Below are 20,374 nucleotides of genomic sequence, written 5' to 3'. Positions count from 1 at the left end.
TCATGAGTGGAAAGAACAACTCATTTAGTAGACTGGCGATGATATGGACATATTTTTACTATGATGTTTCAGGATAAATATAATGGAGGATTTGGAAAAATGTGTGGGGCTGCTATGGGATCCATTTTATGTTATTGTTCCACTTTTTCTCCATTAATAATAAAACTGTCACAGTTTTGGGTAAGTTCGGCGGTAAAATGCAGATCACTGATACGACTATTATCACTCAAAGGCAAATCTTGTCGTGGAGTAGCCTTTGACCCCTTTGAGAACAAATTGGGGTCCTTTGGGGTGAAAAAAATAATTTGACTGTTTATCGCAACCGAAGTGTTTTTTTGCTATTTTCTTACGTCGCAGCGACACAGATACGTCTTATGACGACGATGGGATAGGAAAGGCATAGGAGTGGGAAGGAAGCGACCATGGCGTTAGTTAAGGTATAGCTCCAGCATTTGCCTGGTAAGAAAATGGGAAACCACGGAAAACCATCTTCAGGGCTGCCGACAGTGTGGTTCGAACCCACTATCTCCCGGATGCAAGCTCACAGCTGCGCGACCCTAACTGCACGGCCAACTCACCCGGTAACCCGACTTGTAACCCGGGACATAGCAAGTTGTTGGCATATTCTCATGCGGTAGTAAATTGAAGCATATGCCGAAGTATACGTCCTACTTCTCAAATACTAATATTTTTCACTTTTCAGTTCACGAAAACTTAACACCAGATTTTTGAGCTATTAAACTACCGCAAAAAGACCTGAAACTGTTTACACACTCCCGCTTTAAGCCGGCAAAAAGCGCACCTATTTGGCCTTTACATCGTCAGCAGCGCTGCATGAGGCGGAGAACATGTATACTATGTCTATTAACATGTGATTAAGAGGGAGTCATCACACTATTAATCCCAAATATAAATATGCGCACGCCGTACTGATGCACTCAGTCTTGGCTTGGCAGCTGTTGAGATGTAGCACCCGTTGAATGTTACCGGCAAGTGCGAAGTGCGCGCAGTTATTAGGTTTTTGAACGCAAAAGGTACTGAACCGGTTGAAATCCATCGCCAATTGACGGAACTGTATGGTGAGTCGTGCATGGATGTCAAAAATATTCGTGAGTGGTCGGACTGAAATTCAAGACGAACGAACCGAAGACCGACAATTTCCGTCGAGAGAGTCATGGAGGTTTAGGAAATCGTGCGTGAAGATCGGCGGATCATCCTGGATGATCGCTGCACTTTAGTTCCTGAGGTTTCCCGAAGCGGCGCTCACAACTTCTTGAACTGCATGGTGGCGAGCTGGTATGACATGGGCATACAAAAACTGTCACAGCGTAAAAAAATGCATCGACCGAAATGGTGGTTATGTAGAAAAATAGCTAAATGTTCAAGCTGTAAAATGATGTAAACCATTGTAGAAATAAGCAGGCCTATGTATTTATAAAAAGAATAGGAGTCCTTATTTTTGGGATTACATTCATATTCGTCATGTTCTAAATAGGAAGTTCGGTTGAGATCTATCCAGCCGTTTCACCGTGATGGTGGAACAGACAAACAGAAACGAGAAATAGAAATGAATGATACGGTCTTGAGTTGATATACAGTAAAACGGATAAAGATCTGAAAATTTTTCGAAACAAACGAAATAACCGACCGCAGACCCCCTACAACTAAATTTATACAGAAATCATGGGCACGTTTATAAGTGCAGACCTTTATTTCGAGAGTTACTGCTGTGAAACTGTACGACATGACGACAAACGGATTTTACCATCAGACGTCCCTTTTAGTGTTCTACAAGGTTGATCCTATGATATTATCTCGTATATCTTACAATTATGGATTAGATTGAGTTTGAATCATTGAATGGTGTGAAATTTGGATCCAGTTTTCACATATTACCTTATTTTTTTGATACTCATCTGACAGCTGGAATCATAAAATTTGGCTAACATATAGCCACTGGTCGTGTCAATGTGCATGCTGAATGTGATGATTCTATATTTCCTATAAGTGTGTCAAACGATAACATATACGTGGAATCGAGAAAAACAGCTCTAGTTAACGTATAAGGGATAGAGATACGAAAAAAGTCATAGGGCCAAAGTTGTAGATCTTTCCAAATTGAACCGCGAGTGTGCTAACTGCTTCGTGATACGACTTATCGTTTAGCCACCAGTTACCCCGAAACGAAGGTCTGCGCCGTCATTAAAATTGCATCCTTATTTCAATTTCAATTTCCGGGGCCAAAAGTTATACATTAGAGCAGGTTGGAATTTTACCTCAAAGAAAAGAGTGTCCAGGTTTCGGGATTAGCACTCGCATACATACGGAGTAATTAAGGAAAAAATTAATACAGTTAAGAAAGTTGAAATTAATAGAAAATAGAATTATAACTGAGGGCATCCGGATAGGACATAGGCCTATATGTAAATGCCAAGTGCATGTCATCAATAAATTGTGATGGTATGAGTTACGGGTATAAGAAGGCGGTAACAGAGGAGAAATATAGGCGCAGGCATTCTTAGGTAAACAGATAAGAGGCAAGACTAAAGGGCCTAAAGAGGCAAGACTAAAGGGCCTAAAGAGGCAAGACAGAGGCAATAAAATAAAGTGGAAAACATAATTAGAACAGAAATTCAGTAAAAATTATTGAAAATGCCAGAAAACACTTTACGGTGTGAAATAATTGGCTATACTCCGCTGTACTGTTCAAATACACAGTTCAAAAAATTAGGGGAACGTTTATTTTTGGTATTTGCTTTACGTCGCACCGTCACAGTAAGGTCTTATGGCGACGATGGGATAGGAAAGGCCTAGGAATGGGAAGGAAGCGACCGTGGCCTTAATTAAGGTACAGCCCCAGCATTTGCCTGGTGTGAAAATGGGAAACCACGGAAAACCATCTTCAGGGCTGCCGACAGTGGGGTTCTAACCTACTATCTCCCGATTACTGGATACTGGCTGGGAACATGTTTTGTAACGTCTGGTATGTAAGTTAATTTGGTAGATGGGGTCCCAATGGTCGTACAGCATACCTTGAGACCTTAACCTACTCAGGGTACGGTATGTCAAATCGAACTTATACTCCATCTGTAGGCGTAGCCATGCACTGTCAGGTGACGCCTTAAAACAAAGTGATTAGCGGTGCGTCCGTGTGTCGTTGTGAGGTACACAAACTACTGCGGTCAATTGAGCACGTTGTACGTAAACCAGCACATCCCATGAGACATCTTAACGAGGTTCAAGTCGCAAGGGCCGTCCCTTTGATCCAGGAAGGATGGACTTTTCGTCGTGTTGCTGTGGATCTGAAAGGCTCTCCGTCAGTTATTCAATGCTTGTGGAATCGCTACAGTGAGACTGGTCAGTTCACAAGGAGGGTTGGACAAGGTCGTGGACGCATGACAACCCCACAGGATAACCGATATCTGACCATCTGTGCTTGCGGCGTCGTTCAGCAACTGCCAGAGAACTGCAACAAGACCTCAGGAGGGTGACTGGAGTTACAGTGTCCGACCAGACAGTAAGGAACAGCTTAAGGGAAGTGTCGTTACGATCCAGACGTCCTTTTCGAGTACCCCGTTCAACGCAGCAACATCGCGCAGCTCGCCTTCTGTTTGCCCCTACCCACGTCTACTGGCAACTTCGCCAATGAAGACCCGTGTTGTTCACAGACGAGTCCAGATTTCCCCTGGTGGTGGTGGTGGTGGTGGTGGTGATTATTGTTTTAAGAGGGAGTACAACTAGGCAACCATCTCCTATATAACACTAATCAGGAGGGAAAATGGAAGGGATCCGACACTTCGAGACATGAAGGTATCGGCCAAAGAAAGACAAGGGCCACGAAGGGCGTAAAAATGAATGACTCCCTAGCCCTCGCAAGCCTAATAGCGCCGGGGTCGGAAAAGAACAAGAGTTGACCAAGAGAGGTCGGATAGGATAGATGAAGGTGAGGAGCCTGGCACAAGTAAGTGGAATGAATGCCAGGACTCAGCTAAGGGCCCCATGGTCGCCAAACCACGCTCCAAAGTTCTATTAGTCGCCTCTTACGACAGGCAGGGGATACCGTGGGTGTTATTCTACCGCGCCCACCCGCAGGGATAATTGACGTCAACGTGTATGGAAACGCCGTGGCGAGCAGTACCTGCTTAATGTTGTCCAGGAAGGCGACCTATTCGGACAAGGTTCTGTGATGGTGTGGGGTGGCATCAGTGTTGATGGCCGTACGGATCTTGTCGTTGTCCGCGGTAATCTTACTGCTGCATGGTACATCGAGCAGATACTGCTACAGCATGTGTTGGTTGCTGCATACGGTGTTGGCCCTGAATTTGTACTCATGCACGACAATACCAGGGCTCAAGTAGCGCGCATCACCAGAGCAGTCTTGCGCGAACTGGACATTCAAGACATGGAATGGCCAGCAGTGAGTCCCGACCTTAATCCCATCGAGCATGCATGGGATAGGCTTGACAGAAGTGTTCGTGGGCGTCCTGTTCCACCACAGACTCTCCAAGATCTTGAACATGCTCTCATTGAAGAATGGGATCTGATTCCGCAATGTGACCTCCATCGACTTATTCGGAGCATGCCACGTAGGTGCCAAGCTGTGATAAATGGTCGTGGAGGACATACACCATACTGAAGCTCTCCAACTGTGATAAAAATCCACCCTGGAGGACTGTGATCAATTTGTTTTCGTTCCTATTTGGACATTTCCATTTGTGTTCTGAAAATGAACGCGAATCCATTGATGTTCTTTTGTATACTTCAACAGCACAGAATAAAAGTTTAGTTGGTAATATACCTGGGTGTGAGGTATATGTTCAAAAACAAGTTCCCCTATTTTTTTGAACCGTGTATTAACATCTCACCTTAGTGCTATTCAAGGACGATTGAAACCTCCAACGGTATTCAGAGATATTTAAAACATATGCGTATCAAAACCTTCCCCGGAATTAGTATACTCTAAGATGGTGAAACAAACAGACGCGAAAATAAAAAGCACTGATACGGTCTTGAGTTAACCTAAAACGGGTAAATATCTGAAAAAATAATTGGCAAAACAAACGAAATTACAGACAGCGGACCCCCTACAACTTTATTTATATTGCAGTGGCTTAATTTTTTCTTGTCGACAATGATTTTTTGTTGTAGGCCTATACGTTTTGTGTGCGTTTGTAAGCTAAATCCATTACACCAGAACGATTTGAGGTCTTTTCCATTTCATTTCCATTTCTTACATGCTTCGTTATCAAGACCATTGAACTGTATTCACTCACCGAGATACTTGAAGCTGGATATTTTCTTTATCTTCCCGTGTTCCATTTCCCAGTCTGTCAGCGTGTTTATTACTCGAGTCTTATCATATGGTATTTTCAGTCCTGCCTTTCTTGCAGTTTCTTCGAGCTTGTGTAACATCTTCTTACCTTGATCTTATGTTTCGCTTAAGATCACTATATCATCGGCAAAAGCCAAAAAATCCATGTTCAGGTTGTCTTTCTTGTAATCTAGCTGTACACCACTTATGCCTTCCTTTTGACATTCTATTCTCCATACTCTAATTATTTTCTCTTAGAGCAAGTTAAACAGTATCGGTGAATGGCCCTCGCCTGCCTTAATCCCATCTTGACCTCAATTCGTTCTGATACTTCTCCTTGGAACATTACTTTGTAGTGTTGGTGAGTGTTTCTTTGATCAGAGATCTGGTCTTGTGATCAACACCGCATTCGTCCAGTATGTTGAATAATGTTTGTCTATCGACTGAGTCGTACACCTTCTGAAAATATACAAATGCCATGATTACTGGTTTACTTAGGAGTTTTCTAATCTTTATAATGGATTTGAGGATGTAGATTTGTTCAACACATGATCTTCCCTTTCTAAACCCTGCTTGGTATTCATCAATTTGGACTGCTGTCTGTTCTTCCACTCTGTTCAACAGAAATTTTGATAGGATCTTATACACGATAGACAGTACGGAAATTCCTCTATAGTTGTTCATATCTTTAGTGTCTCCTTTCTTGTGAATGGGACATATAATAGTCCCATCTTCCAATCACCGAGCATCCTTTCCTTTTCCCAAACCTCTTGCATAAGATTGATCACGTTTGCTAGCTTATTTACACCTCCCCAATTTATCATTTCAGCAGATATATGGTCTTCTCCTGTTGCTTTGTCAATTATTATTATTATTATTATTATTATTATTATTATTATTATTATTATTATTATTATTATTATTATTATCATTATTATTATTAATCTGTTTACCCTCCAGGGTCGGTTTTTCCCTCAGACTCAGCGAGGGATCCCACCTCTACCGCCTCAAGGGCAGTGTCCTGGAGCTTCAGACTTTGGGTCGGGGGATACAATTGGGGAGAATGACCAGTACTTCGCCCAGGCGGCCTCGCCTGCTATGCTGAACTGGGGCCTTCTGGAGGGATGGGAAGATTGGATGGGACAGGCAGGAAGAGGGAATGAAGCGGCCGTGGCCTTAAGTTAGGTACCATCCCGACATTTTCCTGGAGGAGAAGTGGAAAACCACGGATAACCACTTCCAGGATGGCTGAGGTGGGATTCGAACCCACCTCTACTCAATTGACCTCCCGAGGCTGAGCGGACCCCGTTCCAGCCCTCGTACTACTTTTCAAATTTCGTGGCAGAGCCGCGAATCGAACCCGGACTTCCGGGGTGGCAGCTAATCACGCTAACCACTACACCACAGAGGCGGACAATTATTATTATTATTATTATTATTATTATTATTATTATTATTATTATTATTATTATTATTTATTCAGTTTTTTAGATGGTTTGATTTCTCTCAAATTTTAATGGAGAAGCATTGGGAATTCAACATAACCACACACTCAGCATTCGCCAAGGTTGCGGCCTATTCCTTAGTTTCTAGTCAAACAATCAGCAGTAACGAGGTTAATATTACGGGAATTACCTCCAGAAGACCAGAGATGAATGCTAGTCGAGATGTGATGCTCGCTATGTCAGTTATTTCTCCTCTACCAGACGTAACGTTTGTGGGAGAGCTTTAATATATTTTAACTTGCCTTGTGGGTGGGGGCAGTAGAATAACACCCATGATCTCCTGCCTGTCGTAAGAGGCGACGTAAAGGGACTCCAGGGACTGTTAACTTGCGAGCGTGGTTTGGCGACCACGGGGTATTTAGCTGAACCCTGGCATTGCTTGTGCCATGCTCCTCACTTTCATCTGTCCTACCCGACCTCAATTGATTAACTCTTGTTCGTTTCAGACCCATACGGTATTAGGTCACGAGGCCTAGGGAGTATTTCATTTTCATGCCCATAGTGGACTTTGTCTTTCTTTGGCCGATACCTTCATTTTTCTAATTGTCGGATCACCTCTACTCCCTCCCCCTCTGATTAGTCATATCGGGGGATGATTGCCCGGTTGTACGTCCTCTTAAAACAATATTCAGCACCACCACCAGCGCTGTGACAACAATGGTGCGGCACCACATTCTCTATGCGGTCCGTCCTTAATATTATAAGTGGTGGCTGCAACAATATCCTAATTTGAAGGGGGTATGCGAAGTAGCTCTTTTGGGAAGAGCTTTCGCATTACTGGCCATCCGCATGGTCGTTTGCAAGACTACTTTTTATTTATTTATTCTCTCTCGACCGCGCGTCAACATTTCTTTCTTATTTTATCACCTTTTCCATTTTCTACCTTGAAAGCCTTGCAGGCGGCCATGGACCGGGGGTGACAGTGGCTCTTGGGCGGCAGTGGTCCAGCGCCGGGGATGTCTTGGTATGACCGCGACAGGGTAACCAGTGCCGAAAGGAGATATGGGATTGCCTGGTGGGTTTAGGGAGGTTTCCCATAACTTCTCCTTTACGGAGGGGTGGAAGTAGCTGGCAGAAGTCTAGCCTTTGCACCTCAAGTTATTCTGTACTCTTGTACTAGGCTATGTTCCTGCGTTAGTACACGCTTGTCGGTCATTTGTCCAAACAGGTAGGTCACCACGGGCTGTGAGGCGGGGAGGAGCCTCACGGCACACCCCCTCCCCCCCAAAAAAAAGATACACTGACTGACAGAGCAAGTGCAACACCAAGAAGGAGTGGTCAGAACTTTATGCCAATTGCAGGGTAGACTGACGTCACTGAGGTATGCTCATGATGTGAAATGCGCCGCTGTGCTGCGCACGTAGCGAACGATAAATGGGACACGGCGTTGGCGAATGGCCCACTTCGTACCGTGATTTCTCAGCCGACAGTCATTGTAGAACGTGTTGTCGTGTGCCACAGGACACGTGTATAGCTAAGAATGCCAGGTCGCCGTCAACGGAGGCATTTCCAGCAGACAGACGACTTTACGAGGGGTATGGTGATCGGGCTGAGAAGGGCAGGTTGGTCGCTTCGTCAAATCGCAGCCGATACCCATAGGGATGTGTCCACGGTGCAGCGCCTGTGGCGAAGATGGTTGGCGCAGGGACATGTGGCACGTGCGAGGGGTCCAGGCGCAGCCCGAGTGACGTCAGCACGCGAGGATCGGCGCATCCGCCGCCAAGCGGTGGCAGCCCCGCACGCCACGTCAACCGCCATTCTTCAGCATGTGCAAGACACCCTGGCTGTTGCAATATCGACCAGAACAATTTCCCGTCGATTGGTTGAAGGAGGCCTGCACTCCCGGCGTCCGCTCAGAAGACTACCATTGACTCCACAGCATGGACGTGCACGCCTGGCATGGTGCCGGGCTAGAGCGACTTGGATGAGGGAATGGCGGAACGTCGTGTTCTCCGATGAGTCACGCTTCTGTTCTGTCAGTGATAGTCACCGCAGACGAGTGTGGCGTCGGCGTGGAGAAAGGTCAAATCCGGCAGTAACTGTGGAGCGCCCTACCGCTAGACAACGCGGCATCATGGTTTGGGGCGCTATTGCGTATGATTCCACGTCACCTCTAGTGCGTATTCAAGGTACGTTAAATGCCCACCGCTACGTGCAGCATGTGCTGCGGCCGGTGGCACTCACGTACCTTCAGGGGCTGCCCAATGCTCTGTTTCAGCAGGATAATGCCCGCCCACACACTGCTCGCATCTCCCAACAGGCTCTACGAGGTGTACAGATGCTTCCGTGGCCAGTGTACTCTCCGGATCTCTCACCAATCGAACACGTGTGGAATCTCATTGGACGCCGTTTGCAAACTCTGCCCCAGCCTCGTACGGACGACCAACTGTGGCAAATGGTTGACAGAGAATGGAGAACCATCCCTCAGGACACCATCCGCACTCTTATTGACTCTGTACCTCGACGTGTTTCTGCGTGCATCGCCGCTCGCGCATTGTGTAACCTGCATATCGGTTTGAAATAAACATCAATTATTCGTCCGTGCCGTCTCTGTTTTTTTCCCAACTTTCATCCCTTTCGAACCACTCCTTCTTGGTGTTGCATTTGCTCTGTCAGTCAGTGTACATACTAACACAGCTCTATTCTCTTCATCTCACCTAGAAAAAGGCAAACTTTGGCGAGCTGGGCTGAGCGATGACCATCCGACCAGGCCTCCAGTGATTTCTATCTCTTCGGATCGTTGATGAAGCACGAGGATTGACGTCATGACGTGGCTTCAGAAACTGGAAGCAGATTTCTGTCTTAACCAACATCGATGTCTTGATGTAGAGGAGCAAGAACTTGGATACAAATAGTGAGTATGTTGAATAGCAATGTCTACTACTATGTATTCTTTTATCTGCCTGTAATATAAAGTTTATCCGTGCAAGATCTTGTTTCCTTATTTTTTTAAAGGTGCATTGTACTGATAACACATGGTGCCCGTCATCGTTGAAGGGTCTGCTTTACAAAGGCAGCACCACTCTTAGTAATAAGCCATACAAAATACACCCTGGGGTGTACAAAATTCCCTTGAATTTAGCCAATCCCGAATTTCTTTAATTAATTTATGACCAATCAGGTGTATCTTCCTCTACGGGGATATGCTGCTTAACCCTAGCCAATAAAGTTCTTGTGGGAGGGTGTTCTCATTCCTGAAACGCCTCGAACTTTCTGCGAGAGTATATAAACTGCTGATTTTCGGGTCTCCGCGCCACTTCAGTAACATCTTTCAGTGTGTAAAGTACGTAGCAGGGGGCGGGAAGCGCCTCTTTCTTCGAGCAGCAGTTCAACCACAAGGTAATGGCCTTTTAATAACTTATTTTCTTGCTAGCTCAGCAGTTTAACTCTCGGGGCAGGTCCGAAGCCTTTTCCATGTAACTTTCCTGTAAAAATGTAAAGTCACTCGGTGTCAATTCTTTCTGTTTTAACTACATATTGGGATAGAGAGTGCTTAAACCTCTCGAGCTCCCACTCATATTGCATTGAGGTGAACTTATTTTTCACAACTGTTTCTTCCTTAACGTAATGTAAATTGTTTCCTTTTATAAGTCACCTCTTTAGTATGGGATTAGCCCTTGCAAGAACGGCCTAGTGCCAAGTAGGTTTTAAACAAAATGTATTAGGAGTGCGGATCGCCTCCTCTCAAGTTGGTATTTTAGAGGCCACGTAATTAACCTTTCCTTACTTAATAGGCCTCAGTAGGTTGGGTAATTTACCCCTGTTTTCATGTCCTTCGAGGACAACTAGAAAGTGGAATTTGGTGTGGCCTTTGACAGGCTTAAATTTAGAGAGAGAGTTGCTCTTTCTTGAAAATTTTGTTTTCTGCGCGCCTCAAAGAGGCTTTACTGTGTAAGTTGGAGCAAGTGCTCCTGGGCATGAATGGGGTTTTCTGCCCCTCTGTTGAAACTTGTTTTGGGGTAAAATTGGGCTAATTGCTCAAGAATTGTAGTTCGGGGCTCGAAGCCCAAATCCTGTAAATACTGTAATTGTACTTTGTTACCTTGCTACTCTGTACCTGCCATGCTTGTTATTTCTTGATTTTGAAAAGAAAATATAACCTTGTTAAATTTTATCTTAACTTAAATTTCGTATTTTGAGGCCCGTTCACCCCCGCACCTTCTTTCACCTCTGCTGTTCCACAGATACCTCGGAACAATAATAATAATAATAATAATAATAATAATAATAATAATAATAATAATAATAATACCAGCGGTTCCCCGGCTATTTAAACTGCGCGCCTTCTCAACGGCCATCTATGCCAACGGACTTGAACTTGTAAACTTCCAAAGAATTTCATCTTCTACAGTTAGATGGCACTAACATCGATTTGCTAGCTCACTCTTACGCACAAAAACAAACCTAGAACTTAGGAAATTTCATTTTTGTTCTTGGTAACCTTTTTCTTAAGACTGTTTTTTCTAATGTACCGAAGTTGTCAACACTTCAGCTGGTTCCTCCTTTACTCTAATCAATCAGATGCTTGTAAATATGTTCTCTAGCCAATCAAAACCGGGGCTGTGTACAGGAATCCAGCTTATCAGCAAAGTGTGTTTCAATTTAATCGGGAAGCTTCCCCTTACAGAACTACATAAGCAGGGCACTTTAGGGCCGTCTTGTCTGAATTGCTCCAGTGCCTGGGAGTGTGACTTGACGGAGGCCTAGCAGGCAGGGGCGAGGCCTGCTTGAAGAATATCCAGCGATAGAAGGTAATTGCAGAATTTTCCTAAACATGTGATAACGCCTGCGAGTAGTTTGAGGGGAAGGTTTTAGCCGTTTTCTTTTAATATAATTTTGTAAACTGGTGGTTTAAATGTAGGATTTTCGGCGAAGTCTGAGGACTCTGTTTTTATTCCCTACCAGGAAATATGTAATGTAAGGGAAAGAAGAGTGGTGACCTTCTGCCGTCTCCCATTCAACCTTGCAAATGTGTGACTGAAGTTTTCAAACTCTAAATTTTGTAAATCTTGTCTTGGCTTCAAAGGTTCCTTCTTTAGTCACCCTCTTGTAGTATGGGATTAAGCTCTGTATCCTTGGTACGTAAGCCCACTTAGTGTTTTAGTAATTTCTATAAGGAATGTTGGAGTTTCGCCTCCTTGCCTTTTTTTAATAGCCGGTTATGTGCAACCTTTTCTCTTTTACTCTTAAGGCCATGTAGTATAGGTAATTATGCCCCTGTTTATCCTGTATTATCCATAAGGCAACTGTTCTTCGTTGCAGGTCAAAACGCTTAAAAGGCTTGTCATTCACTAAACCAACCATCGCAAAAGGGTAACCTAAGTCTAGTTGTAGCTCACGTCTTGGACTTAGCATACGTCACTGATATACATGAATGTCCTTAAAAAAAGACTGGAGGCCTCTCTACCACTGTAGTATCACAATCAACAGACACCTGAAATTAGATACGCTTCTATATGCTGATGACCAGCACATGGGATGACTTACAACGCTCCATACATTATCTCAGTAGAGCAGGTCACTGAACATGACATGGAAATATATACTGAAAAAAAGTACTTGCTTTGAAGGGTAGAGAACCAATTCCGAGTGAAATTTATCTCAACAACAAACTGTTAGAAAGAATTAACATCTTCAATTACCTCGGCTACTCCTTGTCATTCGACAATGGTGTAGATATTTCTAATAAAATAATCTTCAACAGATCCATAAGCACAGTGCATTCAGTAATGAAGCCAGTCTTAGTACAGAGAGATACAAGACTTCGAGCCTAGGTCACATTTACGGCTTTATGGCCTCAAGGCTATATATATATCACTATTCTCCAATACCAATGTCAAGGGTTGCCTAACCACAAGCGAAGTATGGACAATCAGGGGACAAGATGAAACCAGGATCACAGCTGCTGAGATGAAATTTATGAGATGTACAGCAAGATGCACACGATCTAATCATAAAAGGAACGAAGATATGATGAACGAACCAAAACTAAAACCTATATTAAATTACATAGACACATACGGGGAGAACTGGCGAGACCACATCAACAGAATGCCTAGTGAACGACTTCTAAAGCAGATAGTACGTACCAATCTAGGGGACACGATCTATTGGACGTCCAGCTAAAAGATGGATTGAAACAGTAACAGGCCACCTGGCCTAACACGTACTTGATTGACAGTTGATGATGACGATATTAAATTTCGGACCATAACTGAATGTAATAATCACTTGGCGATTTTCAATTAAAGAAAATTGGAAATAAGTGAATAAATAAATAAATAATAATAATATATTATTATTTAATTACATTATTATTAATAATTTTGTTGTTTTTGTTGTTGTTGTTGTTGTTGTTGAAAATGGTGAAATATAAAAGATTTCTCTATGGTTGTATTCATAAAAGCTCAAAACTAGTACTCTAGTAATTGGGCCTTGCCTACTCCCTCTAAAACGTTAGAAAATGGTAGGGACATGCTAACAACGCTACCACAAATAAAATAATGTAACTAATTGTTTGACTCTAATATATATATATATATATATATATATGCGCCAAAAGAAAACAAGATCATATAAAATTTTACGAATTACAATTTACAATTTTCTATAAGAATCAGAACAACTCTAATCCAACATATTATTCTCCATTTACTTTCCACCTTTGGAGTAGATGGTTACTGACTCCAATAGATTACTATTTCCGTGGCTGGATTTGAAGTCTCATGTCCTGGAACTCCACAGCTGTCCTCAGTTGACCTCCTCGTGATGATATATATCTAAGGTCGTGTCGTGTTATGTTAGTGCACATATCTCCATCCTTTCTCGTGCATGTTACTGAACCCTTGACTTACCATTCCATCGTTGGTCGGTCACAGCTGTTGCAGTAGAACAATATTGAATTCTTAAATCTTGGGGTCGTTGCGGGAATAATTCGGTCACGATCTTAACCAAACGATGGGGTTCAGAAGAGAGCCTAACTACTTGAAATGAGAAGCAAATACGTGCTTACTAACTTTTATTGAATCAATTAATTGCACAAAAAATGTATTTATATAAATCCTTGATCAAAAAAACTATTAATTATTAAACGTTTCAAACGCAGTCACATTGCATAGCGTTATTTTTATTGGTTACAATATCGAAGAATTTTCTTCGGAGAAAAATAGAGATCTCAAAAATTAGTGGACAGCGAAACTGAAAAGTGAAAAGAAAACCTGGAAATCGGGCACCTATTGATCCAAACGATAACTGAGAATTAATCCACACGATGCGTGGAAAATCTGACCTTCAACAAGTAGAATGCCGGATTTACTCTTAATTAGGGTTATCCACCATTCGAATACCCTTTCGGATATGGAAACACCCGCCGAATGAACCCATAATCGAACCAAATTGACTATCAGTTGCTTTGGATAGGGTGCGAAATATTATTGGGAAGCATGGTGTTCACTACAAGTTAACAGAAGCATTCACAATTGAAACAAAATTCCACCATGTATTGTCATTTCGTGTCACCCTTAAGTTATAAAATAATCCCGATGCTAGAACGTGCATCACCCAAACAGCTGTTCAGAAGTAACCGACAACAACACGATCCGAGAGGATCTTACGTTACGTCGTTCTGAAGGAACAAAACTGCGAAATGCAGGAAACACTTATTCATCACGCATTTAGAAGAAATGCCAAACACTGAAGTTAATTAAAAAGTGGTAAATCACCTGAAAATTATTATTATTATAAAACCAACTTTCAGGTTATAAATGGTTACGTTACGCTTAATAAAATTACAAGTCCCCATGGTAAAATAAAATGAAAACGTAAGAATTATTTCCTTTTTAACAATGACTACCATCACAGATCCATCTACTTATTGTTTGTCCCAACACACTACCTACAAAGTTATCAATTGGCCACAATCAACTACGTATAAAAATGAAAGAACGACAAAAATTGGAAATAAAGTATATTACCGGCTGACGAATCGAGCCCGCATTCGTAACTCAAGTCTCACACAAATACGTTGAGTATCAACACGCACACTATCAAAGCAAACGGACGTCAGATGAACAAAACAATTAAGTCCGTAAAATAAAATACTGAAATTCATTGAACTCAAACACGCATGGCGAACTGCAGTAAATATTCAATCACCATTAAATCAGTACCCAATATTGGACAACCCTCACATGTCATTAGTGGTTCCATAATCCTAGGTAAACACATTCCAGCTGGTAAAGGCCTGCGCGCATGCTTGGCATCAATATTACTTAGCTAACACTCTTCGCATTGCCTACACTACTGCAGACACTACCATCGCACAAGTCACTTCGCAAAAACATCTCATTTAAGACTTGAATATATACAGCTGACATCCCAGACCTATCGCCTGGCCTACCTAATGTCTGCACACCCTAACACTAACCTCTATGTACACACACACCTTCCTAAACCTACCGTTGAGCGTGAACTAGGATGTCTCATCATCAATATACTCCTAGGATAACATATGACGTCCTAAATCTATTGTCGAGTGGAAATTGGGTCGTATACGCTTCCTCTAGCATATCAGGCGAAATCGTAACTTCAAACACACTCTTAAATACTGTATTTCAGCTGTAAACTTTGTTGAAACTAATATCACACAATGAAACGAATCTCGCCACAGAATGAACGCAAGTCGGGAAATGCAACTAAGTCCCTATCTTGTTACTAAAACGTGAAATTGAAAACAAATAACACGTGGCAAGCAATCCACAACTCAAACACGATCTTAGCATGCGCAATGAAGTTTGGAAAAATAACAATGACTTCCAACACACGTCTAACATTACGTGACTATCGCCAAACAATAATCATCACCACCGCAAAAATCCACACTGTAATTTCAGGGTGAGGCCCTCAAATCACCTACCATCTTACTATTCCAAATCCATATCCATGACTATCCAGTTGAGCGAAATCCAATGAATCTACACAGCCAAACTATCGGTTTAATAACGTCCAATATCTCATCCCACAATGTTTCCGATTTAATGATAAATTATCGTCTCGTAATTTATGAAATTTACTGATTGGAAACTTGTCATTTTAGTCAAATAACACCAACCGTGTGTTCAGAATGCTCTTCTACCCTTGAGGTCATATTACTGTAATATTCATTATACTGACTTTACGTAACTAGTCACTTGGATTTTAACTACCACGAGCTACAATCTTCACCAGAAATTGTTTTTCACTTGGGATCTTAACTTGAAATCTTAATACTCATCTCGAAACAACCTTCTCCTGGTCAGCTTGTTGCGGCTTTTTAGCGGAATATACTACAGCCCGCCACATACAGCCTGTCTCAACAATTCTTCGCCATCAACAAATATATAGCCTGTCTCAAAAATTCATTCTCATCGCCTTCTCACGGCGGCATCGTATAAAATATAGGCTTCCTTTGCCTTCAACATCTATACAACTCTTATCTCAACATATATAAATTCTTCTCCATCAATCCCTTTTCTTATATTTCAAGACTTTTCAAACCTCAATCCTCTCGTGACAAACAACTTTTATAAAAATACCTTTTTATTTTTACTACAACTTTCGGACCTCAGGAATACAACAACACACCGTGATTTTCCATATCACCGACATACACGATGTCACAAAATTTTACTTCCCATGAATAAAACATAACTTTATCGGATTTCACTGGAATTTTCTAGACACACGCAAACCTTATTGAACATATCTGTTATATGCACTTTTAACATAGAAAATTTTTATCCCGCGGTAAACATTATTATTATTATTATTATTATTATTATTATTATTATTATTATTATTATTATAATATATGCGTTAGGCCCTCTAAGGAGTACGTAAAACCATTAGTTAGCATTCTTCTTCTTGTTTCTCTTATCCTCCCAAAACCTCTTCATCCTCGCACTGTGAGTCTGTCGTCTTTCTTGAGTCCATGCCTCCTGGAGTTTCAAGTTTCTTGTACATTGGCTGCAAAGCTGTGCAAGTAAATTTTGTGTCTAAATGTAGCCCGTGTAGTTGTCAGTGGGTCAACGCCGACTTCTGCGAGATCTTTTTGGGTGTCAGCAAGCCACCGTACTTTATTTTGTCGGGTTCCGCTGATAATGAGGAAGATTTTCTTGGTCAGTCGCGAGTCGTCCATTCGTGCTAGATGTCCGTAGAATTGCATACGTCTTTTCCGGGCGATTGAAGTGAATCTTTCGGTCAGCGAGTAGAGTTCTTCCGAGCTTTTTCGCATCCATATTCCATCTTGGAATTTTGGTCCAAATATTTTCCTAAGTATTTGCCGTTCCATTTTCTCGATGCCATTGATATTGATGGTCAGTGTTAATGTTTCAATAGCGTAAAGTGCTTCAGGAAGAACTTCTGTGTGGTAGTGACGCAGCTTGGCTTGGATGGAAAGGGATTTCTTACTGTAGATATTCCAGGTGACTGTGTCGGCTTTACGTAATTTTTCGGCACGGGTTTTGTTGGCTATCCTGTCGTTACCAGTGCTTCCGATAATTTCACCTAAGTACTTGAAATGTTTAACTCGTGTGACATTGCCATATTTGGTCCCAAGTGATTCCACACTGGTGTTCTTGGAGTCCATGTACTGTGTTTTCTCATATGATATTTGGAGGCCAGTCTTAATAGCAATCTCATGCAGATTCTCAAGAGCGGTTCTGGCTTCCTCGGGAGTGCGGGCGATTATTGCTAGGTCGTCAGCAAAGGCAAGACACTTAATATTGATTCGCTTATCTCTCGTTCCCATATTTATCCCGTGTACTTCTTTCTCCCATGTTCTAACGATCTTATCTAGTACAAGATTAAACAGCAGGGGAGATAATCCATCACCCTGCCTCACGCCTGTTCTTATCTCAAATTATTCTGAGATTTCGCCCATGAATTTAACTTTAGAAGTTGTGTTAGTTAAAGTCTGTTGGATTAACTTCGTTGTTTTGTTGCCAACACTATATTAATGAAGTACATCTAATAGGGTGGCACGGTCAATCGAGTCGTAAGCTTTGTTAAAGTCAACAAAAGTGACCACTGTTCGAATTGATTGGCGATGTTGGAGAATCGTCTTGAGGTTCCAGATCTGTTCTGCACACGATCGGTGAGTTCTGAAGCCCGCCTGGTATTCTCCAATCTTCCATTCTATCTGTTGTTCTAATCTGGTACGGAGAGCACGAGAGAGTACTTTGTAAGCTATTGAGAGAAGAGAGATACCTCGGTAATTGTTCGGATCTGTCTTGTCACCCTTTTTGTGTAGAGGATGAATCAAAGCAGGTGTCCACTCTGCAGGTACGATTTCGCTCTCCCATATATCTGCAATGATGGCTTGTAATCGGTCAATAATGACCTCACCTCCGATCCTGAGCATCTCGGCAGTTACACCATCTTCCCCTGGTGCTTTGTTGTTTTTCAGATTTAATACAATATTCTGTATCTCGTCGTGTGTTGGTGGAAGTGAGTCATGTTTTGGGGTGGATATGCTGAATTGCAGTTTTTCGGCAGGAGGTTCACAGTTATGTAACGCCTCAAAGTACTGCTTTAAGATGTCACTGTTGGCTTTTGTATTCGGCTCAAGTGTTCCATCGATGCGACGAATACAAATACTAGGGGGTTTGTAGTTAGTCAGTTCTTCTCTAAAAGTTCTATAGAAATTTCGAGTGTTGTTCCTTTCGAAATCGTAATCGATTTCCGACAATCTATTGAGGTGGTAGGTACGTTTAACTCGTCTAATAGTTTTGGCTGTTCGCTTCTGTATTTCTATGAAGTTACTCCAATTTTCTGGCGTTTGGTGACTATGCCAGTTCTTCCAGGTTTGCATGTGGGATTCCAGAGCTCTATCGCAATCGGCAGTCCACCACCTGTGTTTACGTTTTCGTGGAGGTTGGCCAAGTTCCTTCGCTGAATCTTGAATGGTTGCAAGAAGGGTGTCCCATGTTTCTGTGTTAGTCTGCATTGATTCCATGAATTTCTGTGCGTGATCTTTTAAGTATTCTGGATCAATGCGTGGTATTTTAGGTTCTTGATAACTTTTCCGGTTAGGTCTGAAGCGGACTTTGATTTGTGAAAGATTGTGGTCGGACTCTACGTAACCCTTGCGAACTCGCACATTCATGATTTCAGGAGAGTATTTTCTTGTGATGGCTACGTGATCAATCTGGTATTCACCTATGTAGTTGATAGGTGATTTCCAAGTGGTCATTTTCCGCGGAGGTTTCTTAAAGTGTGTGGACATTTTTTGGAGAATAGCCATTTTACATATGTTGATTAGGCGATGTCCATTAGCATTAGTCTTCTTGTGTGCTGAAAAGCACCCAATGATGCTTCTGTATTCTCGTTCCCTGCCGATTTGTGCATTGAAGTCCCCAAGGAGAATTTTAACGTGATGCTGAGGGATCTTGGCGAGTGCTCGTTTGAGTTGCAACCAGAACTTCTCAATTTTGTTTTTGTCAGTTTCACTGTTCACCGGAGCGTGTGCATTAACCAGTGTGTAGGCTTTGTTAGCACATTTAACCGTGAGTAGAGAGAGACGTTCCGAAGGTGATGTAAAATTTATCACCGAGTTCTGTATTCTGTTATGTACTAGGAATGCAGTTACCAAAATATGTAAATTACTATTTGCGAGTTTAGTTGCAGGCCTCCCCTTATATATTCGATATCCACCTGAATCAAAGTGATCGTAATCACGAAATCGCGTTTCTTGAACTGCAAGAATAAGAATTCTAAACTTGTCACAGGTATCAGTCACAATCTTGAGTTTGCCTGTTTTATCCAGAGTCTGTACGTTGAGTGTGCCAATGAACTGCATTCTCTTGGGTTTCAGAAGTTTTGGGAAGCTCCGACTCTTCCCTGCATGATGTCCTGGTCCCCCAGAATTCGAATGACCAGGTTCGCCTTTACTGTTAGCAGTGCAGGCCTGAGGTAGTTGCTCTGTCACTTGTGTTTCCATCATGCTAAGTTCGTGGTTGATGTTAGCTGGTGGGCTTGAGCCCGGGACGGATGAATCACTCATTTTGATTCACCCTCATATTAAGGGTTGTTAGTCCATATGGGTAGCTGATGTTCTGCTATGATGTTTATTATTATATTATCACAGACCACCAAGATGGCTCCCAGTAGTAGGCTAAGATCTGTTGCCTTAGAAACGCCTCAATGGAAGAGTGGAATTATATATCTAGTTGGTAGTATCTATGGAGACCAAGAAAATTTAGCGAGTGGGTGGTTGTTAGGGCAAGGTTAGTAACCAACATACACTCTTGGTATCTATGGAGCAATTGTAGTTAAATCCAACATGGAGGCATTTAGGGCAATAAAATGAAACAAAACTATGCCCTCAAATCAATCAAAACAAGCTCCAGACTCCCAAGACAACACGTGCACATAACCACCACACCGATCTAATGCTCAAATACTCCCTAATACCCACCGACACTACACAGAACGCTAGAAAAGATGTCAAGATCGCGGAGCTCCACTTCATTACTCCAGCTTGGCGACCATTATTATTATTATTATTATTATTATTATTATT

This window comes from Anabrus simplex, chromosome 1 (genome assembly GCF_040414725.1).
Source record: "Anabrus simplex isolate iqAnaSimp1 chromosome 1, ASM4041472v1, whole genome shotgun sequence".
Classification (NCBI taxonomy): Eukaryota; Metazoa; Arthropoda; class Insecta; order Orthoptera; family Tettigoniidae; genus Anabrus; species Anabrus simplex.
Note: the sequence above shows the minus strand (reverse complement) of the source record.